Below are 11,009 nucleotides of genomic sequence, written 5' to 3'. Positions count from 1 at the left end.
CACTACATAAAAAAATGTTGCCCGTCAAATCACAAAGGTCCCTATTTTATTACTAGAACTACCATTTACACATAAAAGCTAAAATATTATCACATTGTCACCTTTTTTTTTCTTTGTCTCTAAAAAAAGATCATAGTTAATTTTTGTACAACCATTTCGCTTCAGATTTCTCTTCATGTTTGAATCTTTTAATATAAAGCTCTGCTATGCCAATAAAAATTCTCCTTGTACATATATTACTCAAGATAAAAGCCTTACAAATCACATATCAATTTCGTTTTAACATACTTATATGACATACCTTCATCTAAATCCTCTAGACCAATTCAGTCCAACCAAATTATATGATTTTAAAAAATCTTCCTATTTTCGAATGATTACATAAGCACACACATATACGCACAAATATACAGACAAAAAAAAACATACCAAATGTACATTGACAATACAAAATGTGAAATTTTAAATGCCATCTTTTCAATTTTTTTAAATACGCGCGCGCTCATACACACGCGTATTTGCATATCCTGGTTGGTTTGCGTTTCTGTAAATCTTGTAAATGTGGAATTCCGTAACGCAAAACGTATTTCCTGGTGACGTCCATTTCCTCGTTCTATTTCTCTTCTATACACCATTTTCATTCTGGTCCACTCCTTGCCTTTGACATCCCTATTTTTCCTCGTTATACACATGTTTCATTCTTTCGTGCTCATATCCACATCGTAATGGAACACATTTTCTGACCTTGTTTTTCCTATGTGCATCAACCTTCAGAAGTTCAAGATAAATATTAAAGGCATTCACCGTAACTAGTTCACCAGTGTATGCAAATGGTAATGGTACCCTTCCTCTTCCAATAAGTCATTAAAACTGCTTTCTGGTTTTCTTAATCCGAATAACCAGAACTTGATAGTATAAAGATTGAATAAGTTATAAATTCCGCTTGTAACTCATTCCTGTGCATGTTGGATGTTCTGAACCCATTCAAGTACATTCTAAATCCATTTTACGCTCCATTTCCTACAACTGGCTTTGTAGACAATCACGTTATCAACCCCTATCCGATTAAAATTGAAACAATATGCACTACTGTTCGGATTTCTTGATCTTTTGGGGGTTATTAATAGTTATACTACTGTTAATTTTTTTACTGAATAATTACAAAAATAAATCCACTCTCTATTTTTTTATATTTCAGAGACTTCTAAACATAAAAAGAGTTATCCTTCACATCTGATTGCATATTTCACATACTTTTGTATTTCTAATTCACTCTCTCGTAAAAGATGTATCGAATAATATTTGGTTGGTATTTAAAAAAAGATCATACGTTTGAGAATTTTGAAAGGTTCTCCATAAACGCACACCTACACTATTTTACATTTAGCAACACTTCAAGTTTTCAGGCAAATGAAACAGAAATCGAAAACATCTGCGTTCAACACACTGCAAACAAGATATCTTCCTTTAAATGTTCACGATACATTTTCACCAATTCAAATGAACGCTTATTAGTAACCAGAAAACTAATTGAAGCTTTAAAAAATATTTATATATTGAAATTTGTTATTCCAATCGAAACGTGAGGAAATGAATTCTCAAGATGTTCAGCAACTTCATGAAACGATATTAACTCGGACCTAAAAAATAAATAGTTTTAGAGTTGTATTTGTTTGATAAGTGACTAGATATGAAGCTTTGTGTCAAGACCGAAATAATTACACCGTGAAAAAGTCATGAAAAAAGTATTTTATTCACGTTCGTTTATTTCTAAATAGAAATGTCTGTTTACTGATTACTGAAACTTCACAGTAGCTAATATTATGAAGAAATATGCGAAAGTTATCGTAACTGTTTTTGTGTTCTTAAATAGTCAAACTGATTCTTCAACGAGGTAACTGTAAAACTATATTTTAACAGTGAACTCCATCCACAATTACATCCTTTCATACCACAATTGTTTGGGCCGATGGGTCTAGTTTATGACATGAATACAGCCCAACATTAGTGACAGAATGCGAAATATCCATTGGTTGACATCCATTGGTTTGGTCACCATGGACCTCTAAAACAAAATTTTAGGAATATTTTATTTTAGAAGCTATTTTAGAAACATTTTTTTTTTCTTCTTTACTTGCAAAGTATTTTATATTGCTCTGGTATAATTCTACTTTTTAGGTTGTGCAGAATAATGAGACTGACTATCAATTTGAAATCCAAACTCAAATGAATATGGATTACCAGTTAATTTCTGAGAATTTTTTTTTTCATTGTCTTCCAACAGAAATATCTAATTACTATTTTTATTTTTTCAGTGGCTGAGAATAAATGAAATGAATGAATGCATTTATAGAGCACTACAGCTGCTAAAGGTCAGGCAGTCAGAGGAGCAGAACAATAATACTGCGAATACAAAATAAATTAGATATTAATGATGGATCTCGAAATATGTTGAAATAACAGAACAGCATTTTTATTTAAAACAAAAAATGAATCTCTCATTCTCCATATATGATGTTATTGTCTAGCTAAAATATGTGCCCGTTTGGTGTCAACTTTTTTAAAAACGTTTATTATTCATCTCTTACAGATATACAATGTAGTATAGCTTGATCATAATAAGAATCCTGGAATCATTAAATTCGTCTACCAAGTGAATGACCAACCTGCATCGCGGTCGAACATCACCACCAATTATTATCCACTGTTTAAAGACGCGAGGATACATTTTCCACCATGTTGTGTTATTCCTCCCCAACGACAGATGAAGTTAACATCGCATGCCAGAAGTATCGTGTCACGCCAGTTCGTTCAAACTCGGTCCACTACACATCATTGAAAATATCAGATCAGAAATGTGGCCGAGTTATTATAACACAGCCTGATAATTGCACACTGAGTCAACCCTTACCACCGCGGACCACAAATTACATCGGCCTAGCAGTAGTTGTTCTCATTTGCTTTAACTTACCATTTGGTGTTATCGCTGTTTTATTATCAATTAAATCGAACAAAGAATTTGAGGCTGGTAATTTCGAAGGAGGTCGATATAAAGGCCGATTGTCAATGATTGTCAGTGTTACGGGTATTTCTATTACTTTAGTTACCATTATACTTGTTATTTTCTGGCCCGTGATAATACGAAAATCAAGAGATGAACATTATATTAACTAACAATGGGGTATTATTTCAAAATAAACCTATGACATAATTGTTAACAAGTAATCAAAATACTTATTTTTGTATTTTCTTATGAATCCTGCTAAGAAAATATTTTATGTTAGGCTGGATATATTAATCTGATGGTATGTATAAAATGTCAGCTAAAAAGTATATATATATGTGTATATATATATATATATATATATATATATATATATATATATATATATAAGCCCCTCGTTCCCGATCACCGTTTGTTATCTCCCCCTTTCTTAGCTCTCCTGAAATAAGAATTTCTAACTTCCGGTCAGCCATTGTTATGATCGGCCATTATTATGATTGACCGTTGACTGAACACTGTTCAATTTTTTTTCTCCGTGTTTTTCTCCTTGTCTCCGTATTCTTTCTGTTGAAGAGCGTAGCTCGAAACGTCAAAGACTTTCCGTATTCCCGAGCGTCATACTAATATATACTTTTGTTATTTACACCACCTGTCCTCGTCTGTTGTTATTATTTGTATATTCTCCCATATATATATATATATATATATATATATATATATATATATATATATATATATATATATATCCATATATATATATACTTTTTAGCTGACATTTTATACATATATATATATATATATATATATATATATATATATATATATATATATCCATATATATATACTTTTTAGCTGACATTTTATACATATATATATATATATATATATATATATATATATATATATATAATTATCTCGCAAGAAATATGACATACTATTTTGATTTTATAAAAAAAATATACATTTATTTTAATTTTCTATATTGCAATTCTTAAATGTAAAGATAACTCGATCATGTGACATCTGAACAAATATTTAGACGGCATACTCATAATTACCAGTAAATTTTGTAGGAGACATATAATTTGCATATATTTTGAAGAAAATGTTTTCGATACAGAGTCTGTACTTTAGGCAGTTGGCTGCAGAATTCGTAGAGCGTTATTTATTTATGACTCTTTATGTTCTGACTTCAAATCCCATCGGGGTCGATTACGCTTTTCATCCGAATGGAGACGATCAAATACTGAGGATGATATAAGTGACTATATGCCTCCCTAAAAATTTGTGACTTTGTACCTTTGTTAGAAATTATTTTATTCCCGGTTACACCGAATACACTTTGACCATGTTGTTAGTGGCTTCATTTCTTCGTTTCTACAGAGGCATGATAACAACGTAACATATTACGAACTTTGTTTTCGAAAGAACCACACGTTTACAGATTTCATTGAAATATGCTTTTGATAAGTTTCAACGTTACAGCAAAAATTATTATAGACTGAAATATTTAGCATTTATTTATTGACACATTTACATTCATGTTCCTTCGTTTGTATACATTTTTAATTTGTAACAACCCGACACGTGTGTCATATATAGAGTATTAAAATCATATTAAAACATGATGAGTTTCGTCTTGTTGATTAAGTGTTAATTGATTTTGTTATTTCTGGTGTTTGTTGTCCAACAGTTATATAATTGTTATCAAAGCTGAGAAATAAATATGCTATTAATCGTCATTTTATACATTAGAATCATAAATTGTCGTTGCTTCACCAATAATTTACTCAGCATACAATAGGAATTTCAACCATGTTTCGTGGTCTGCTACCACAACAGCTCCTTTATAGGATCCAGTTAGCTGAAGACATCATCAGGAGGAACCACGTCCGGTTTCGGCCCCTACTCCTCTACCGTTTTGACGTGGCGGGGCCCCTCCTTTCGGAGGTGTCTTCAGCTCTGGTGTTGGGTGCATGTCTTCTTTCACTGTTTGTGACTGTTCTAATTCAACTGTGGAATGTCCCTCGCTATGGTTATTTTCCAGGAGGTTCTGGCCACACGTCTTACGGTTCATCAACCCGCGTTGTTGAATTACTTTCTTCTGACATACCTTCCCTTGGTGGATTATTTCTTCCTAGTTTTTAGATATATGCAGTAATTTAGCTTATGCTTTATTTTAACATCTTTTCTCATTTCTGAAGGCAATCGTTGAGTTCAATCAGTTACACAGTATCGATTACATCCAATTCTGATTGGCCTTTAATATTGTTGCAACAAATAACAATGGACATTTTTATATATTCCAATATTAATTTCCTTCTTGGAAAATTTTCAGCTAAACTTTCTCGGCTTTTAAACAATGCTTGTATACACAAATAAAACGAACAAATATATATATATATATATATATATATATATATATATATGTATGTATGTATGCTGACGTAACAATTTTTCTCTTTAATAAAAACTACATATAAGAAATACTCCTCTCTTTACACAATGTACACTAAATAAGGCTCAACTTCTCAGTTGAACGTGCCGAGGTTCGGACAGCTTTGTAAAGATACTTCTTCGTTGGCCTAAGTTTCAACCAGAAAAGAAAATTACTCGAGAGTAAACAACTGTCTCAACGTGAATAATATCTGAACCTTATATGTAACATTTGATCAATGATATATTGACAAACTGACATCAGTAGACTTCTTTAGTCGCAATGATTGGTTAATTTAGGTGTAACTGTATGGTGGAAAGCTAGCTTCCCAGCCTTATGGTTCTGGGTTCAGTCTCATTGCATGATATCTTGGGAAAGTGTCTTCTACTATAGCCTCGATCCATCCAAAGCCTTGCGGGTGGATTTGGTGGGCGGAAACTGAAAAGAAGCCCGTCGTATATATATATATATATATATATATATATATATATATATATGTGTGTGTGTGTGTGTGTGTGTGTGTGTGTGTGTGTGTGTGTGTGAATGTGTGTGCGTGCGTGTGTCTTTCTGTCTGTGTTTGTCCCCCACTACCGCTTGACAACCGCCGTTGGTGTGTTTACGTCCCCACAACATAGAATAAGTACCAGGTTCAACAAAAAATAAATACTAGGGTCGATTCGTTCGACTAAAAACTCCTCCTCAAGTGAGGGAAAAAAACAACATATTATGTCATCGGTTGTTCGTTATTTCAACCCTTCCTTGCCTTTGAAGCTATTTATTCTTCTATACATTCAGGCTTCAGTTCATATCATTTCAAAGTCAAACTAGCATTAGCGTAATCTTGTATATGAAGACTTAGTAATTCATTCTTTAAAAATTAAACCTACATTTATTATCTATTATCTGTTATTGCTTTTGGGATGACTTTGAGAAAAGCCATTCCTGTTTCAAATTTGAAATCCATTAATACGGCCAAAAGAAAACAATTTTTTGCCTTTGTTTTCGTTCTGATAAATAACAGTTAACGAGCGATGATTGTTGTATGATTGTATATATGTATGTATGTAGGTAGGTAGGTAGGTAGGTAGGTGGGTAGGTACATACGTACGTACGTGCGTACGAACGTACGTAAGTATGTATATATATATTTATATCCATACGAACATATATAGATATATATATACGTACATATATATACGTATATACATATGCATGTATGTGTAGGTGCGCGCGCTTGCGTGCAATCTTACTTGGTTTTTATAAGCAGGAACAAAACCTTTACAAGTATGTTGATTCGACTTTAGAAGAAAACACGACCTTGGACATGAATGACGACGAAAACAATTCATTACCGAGATAAACTATTGAAAAATAAAAGAAAGAAGGGAATCGAAAAAAATCAATATCTCACTCCGTTTTTAAGTCCTATTTTCTTTTACTCCAAATGCAGTGAATGCATGAGGACAACGCAAGAAAGATTGAGATGGCTGGCTATCCATAGATTTTAACCTGCTGAGAACAAACGATACCCTATGAAGATATCTTTTTTTACTCCATTTTTAGATTGTTTATATTGTCAGCCATTACAGTTCCAGACTGTTTTCAATGCAATGCTTACAAACACACATACACACACACAAACACACACACTCACACATACATACATACATACATACATACATACATACATACATACATACATACATATGTAGGTATGTATGTATGTGTGTATATCGAATGCATTCTTTTTTTCGATGGCAGCCATTTTGTAATCTTCACTGATGTTGTTGTGATTGTACAAATTCACGCTGTGAGTTCATTACTTGCGTAGATAAGTAGAATGTAAATTTCACTGATACTGCTCTGGCAAACAAGCATCAGTCGGTTTTCCAACAGATATTGTTAGAAATTGTTTCATTACTGCGTTGAACATAACTTTCTGTGGTATCGCATCAAAGATTCTAAAGATACTAGCCTTCCAACAGAGACAATTAAATCGAGACAATAAACTAGACACAATGCAGATAAAGAAAAATCTGTTTTCTCTGTTTTTCTTTCTCTCCAACTTATAATTTACTTATTTTTCAAGTCTACAGATGCAAATATACATACACCACTCATACCAACATACTAAGCTGATAATTCAGATGCCGCTGTATGCATTTACATACACGCTCATATAGACGCATACGTACATAAATATACATCCACATAGCTATATTATATACATATATTACATAGCATTGCATTACATTACATTACATAGATAATCTCGCATGTACACACGCACATCTACACACACGAGCACGCATAGAGCACAAGCATACACTATTATTTTCCATTGTCGCGAGAGATTGTTGTTGGCTGACAACCATGGTTATTTCCTTTCGAAGCCACCAACAGTTTGCTGACAACATATATTATAGATTAGGGATTTGCTTAAATTCTTATGATCCTATTTGTTTGCTGCAGTATTTTGTTTTCTACTGCTGACAAAAATGACGAAATAAGTCGTTCAGTCTTTACTTTAGACAACAAATGACTATTATTGATGTGTGATTGTAATATCTGAAAATTAAGGGATTTAGTTTGTTTGTTCACAATTCCCCACCTTTTTTGTTTGTAATGGGAGTATAATTGTGTTACTGCTACTACTTATTTTATTGACTGTCATTAAATGAAAAGCAATTAATTGCTGACGCAACATCTATACACAAACATGAACCACCAAACCTACAGAAAATGAAGATTTTTATGCCGACGACCAGTCGTTTACACTAACTCTTCAGCGCTTTGACATTCATATAAGCTGCTTGAAAAGTTGTAGAAAAAAGGAGACCAATGATGAAGGTATAGTAATTGTTTCTAAGATAGGCACAAGGTAAGCAATTTCGCGGAGAGGATGTTGGTCGTTGCTTTCGACCTCCAGTACTTGACTGGTACTTTATTTTATCGACCTCGAAAGGATGAAAAGCAAATATGACCTCGACGCACCTTCTAAATGAAGAATTAGTCTCAACAACGGATAATGTATCGCTGAAAGAAATGGGAAAATATCCAAATGTAGAGATCTGGAAATAGAGATAACCAAAACGGGGGCGGGGTCTAAAAACAGAAATATAATAGGTACCTTGAGAATTATTAAATATAGATCTTGGTAATCACATAACCAAAACTACTGGATTTTAATATACACATAATATAGAAGCCTACGGAGCACAGAACACGTTACGTAACCATAGCCGTAACTCGCAAGTGAATATGACATGACAAGATGCACCAGGCTTCTGCTTCTTGCTTTAAGTGTTTATGCAGTCACGAGATATGGATAACCTCTCGGTTCTCCCACCTTTTGAATCATAGAACATCGAAGAGGTGACATCTAATGGGAGAAAAGACTACACCAACACTAGGATGAAACTCATTTTCAGCTGGGAGACAAGAAAATGCGAAATGTAGTACCTTGATCAAGGATACAACGCGCTGTTCGGACAAGAAATCGAACTCATGACCTTATGCATGTAAGCCCGACTTGGTAAGTACTAGACCATTCGCCATTTACGCAGAACCCTTCCAGAGCAAGAGAAAATCTGAATCCAAAACAAAACATTGTTGCCGTTCAACTACGCAGAAATGTGTCTGAATGATGCAGTGAGAGCATCTACTGAAGTATAACAATAATAGATTATAACCGCAAAAAAGTTAGTAGAATGCTTCAAGGATGTAACCAGGTTCTAAAGTTATGGGGAGCAAGCACATTAAAAAAAAACCGGATGGTGTGACACAGATAAAACAATTTTTAACTCATTGATTATACATTTTATAAAAGGTGCCAATTTTGAAAAGTGTACACGTGGGGAGCGATCGCGCCCCCTTGCTCCTCTGTTAGCTGCGTCACTGGAAAGATTATGTTTGCAGCAATTAACTGCTTACAATGAATTGGATTAGTCTTCGAACAGCGGAAGTTCAAATCTAATCCAAAAACAAAAACAGACATAAATAAGCTGTAGTAAATAATCATAATGATATATTATTATACGTCTAATATTTCTGTGACTTGGTACTCCATATACAATAATAATAATAATAATAATAATAATAATAATAATAATAATAATAATAATAATAATAATAATAGTTTTCAACTAGCAATAACCACACCTCGGATAACCCTCATTGGCTATGGTACTGCAGATAATAATAATAATAATAATAATAATAATAATAATGATGATGATGATGATTATGATGATGATGATGATGATGATGATGATCATCATCATCATCATCATCATCATCAGGGAAGAAGGGAAGAAGAGAAGAAGGGAAGACAAATTATTATTATTATTATTATTATTATTATTATTATTATTATTATTATTATTTTGTCTTCCCTTCTTCCCTGACTAACAGAATATGTAAACATGCCTTTTATTGTAACAGCACAATTAAATGCACGATAAAAAATTTAGGAAGTAAGCACCTGCCAATATATATAGATACTGCACAACTACAAAAACTGTAAACCACTGCAAAACTTTTAAAAAGAAAAGAAAAATTCCAAAAGAAAAAGAAAAAGAAATTCTGAAATTCAAAAATCCAACAAGGTGAACATCTCTTCCTCCTACTATTCCCTAAGACTGAAATATCTACAATTTCCTGTGAATATTTTAAACCTCCCTCAAAATAAAATAAGTTAGGAAACTTACATACCTACAGCTTTCGAAAACACAAAAGATCAGCTTTAAAAAAAAAGACCTTTGATATATCTACAACTAATGTGTGAATACTTATCCTTTCCTCCCTCTCTCAGTATTTGAAAATGTAAACATCCTTTTCATTGCAAAAGTGCTTCTATATTCTCCAACTGGACAGACAAACGAACATCTCAAGAAAACTTTAAAATTTTAATATATTACCCAAATACGTAAACACAACTTTTATTGCAACAACACAATTGAATTCAGAAATTCAAAAATTCAACGGCATGATCGTCTGACAAACGAAGCTGCAACTGTTGCCAATAATTTCATACTGCACTGGATTTCTAAACACGGCAATACCACAAATGATAGTTCGGATCCAGTTTATTCGCTGAAATGACACTGTTACTAGGCTGCAATTGAAAGCATACTACCGCTTATCATCTAACAGCTAAGGGTGTATTTTTGGTTATTAAATAGACCACATTATTTCTCCCCTCTATTTCGTCGCCTGAAAACCTGTGTAGCTATCCAACCTTACTCACCACTTTAGCTCTTGCTGGAATTTAACTTTTCTGTTGATTTGGTCTTTACAGAACAACTTCTACCAGCATAAAACACGTATGTTACATACGTTCAACTTCACTGCTGCCAATTATCTATTTGTAAATATTTTTACTTTTACAAACACGGAAATATCTCTGGCCATTTCTACATGCATTAACCCTTTGACTTTGTATAATACGTAAATATATGGATATTTTCCTTAACGCTTATTCTGCAACATAAATTTTCTTATTGAATAAAGAATGCACGCTCTTATAAGCACTTTTATGTAAAATCTACTCTGATTGGTGTCGCAAAT

At 33.0% G+C, this 11,009-nt stretch overlaps 1 pseudogene; it reads right to left on the bottom strand.

Annotated features, from left to right (window-relative positions):
- Window positions 1-9,565: 9,565 nt before the first annotated feature.
- Window positions 9,566-9,646, bottom strand: LOC128247143 (U4 spliceosomal RNA; annotated as a pseudogene).
- Between the last annotated feature and the right edge of the window lie 1,363 nt (window positions 9,647-11,009).

The sequence above is a fragment of the Octopus bimaculoides genome, chromosome 2, assembly GCF_046866305.1.
Source record: "Octopus bimaculoides isolate indiv1 chromosome 2, ASM4686630v1, whole genome shotgun sequence".
Classification (NCBI taxonomy): domain Eukaryota; kingdom Metazoa; phylum Mollusca; class Cephalopoda; order Octopoda; family Octopodidae; genus Octopus; species Octopus bimaculoides.
Note: the sequence above shows the minus strand (reverse complement) of the source record. Positions and strands in the feature narration are given on the sequence as shown.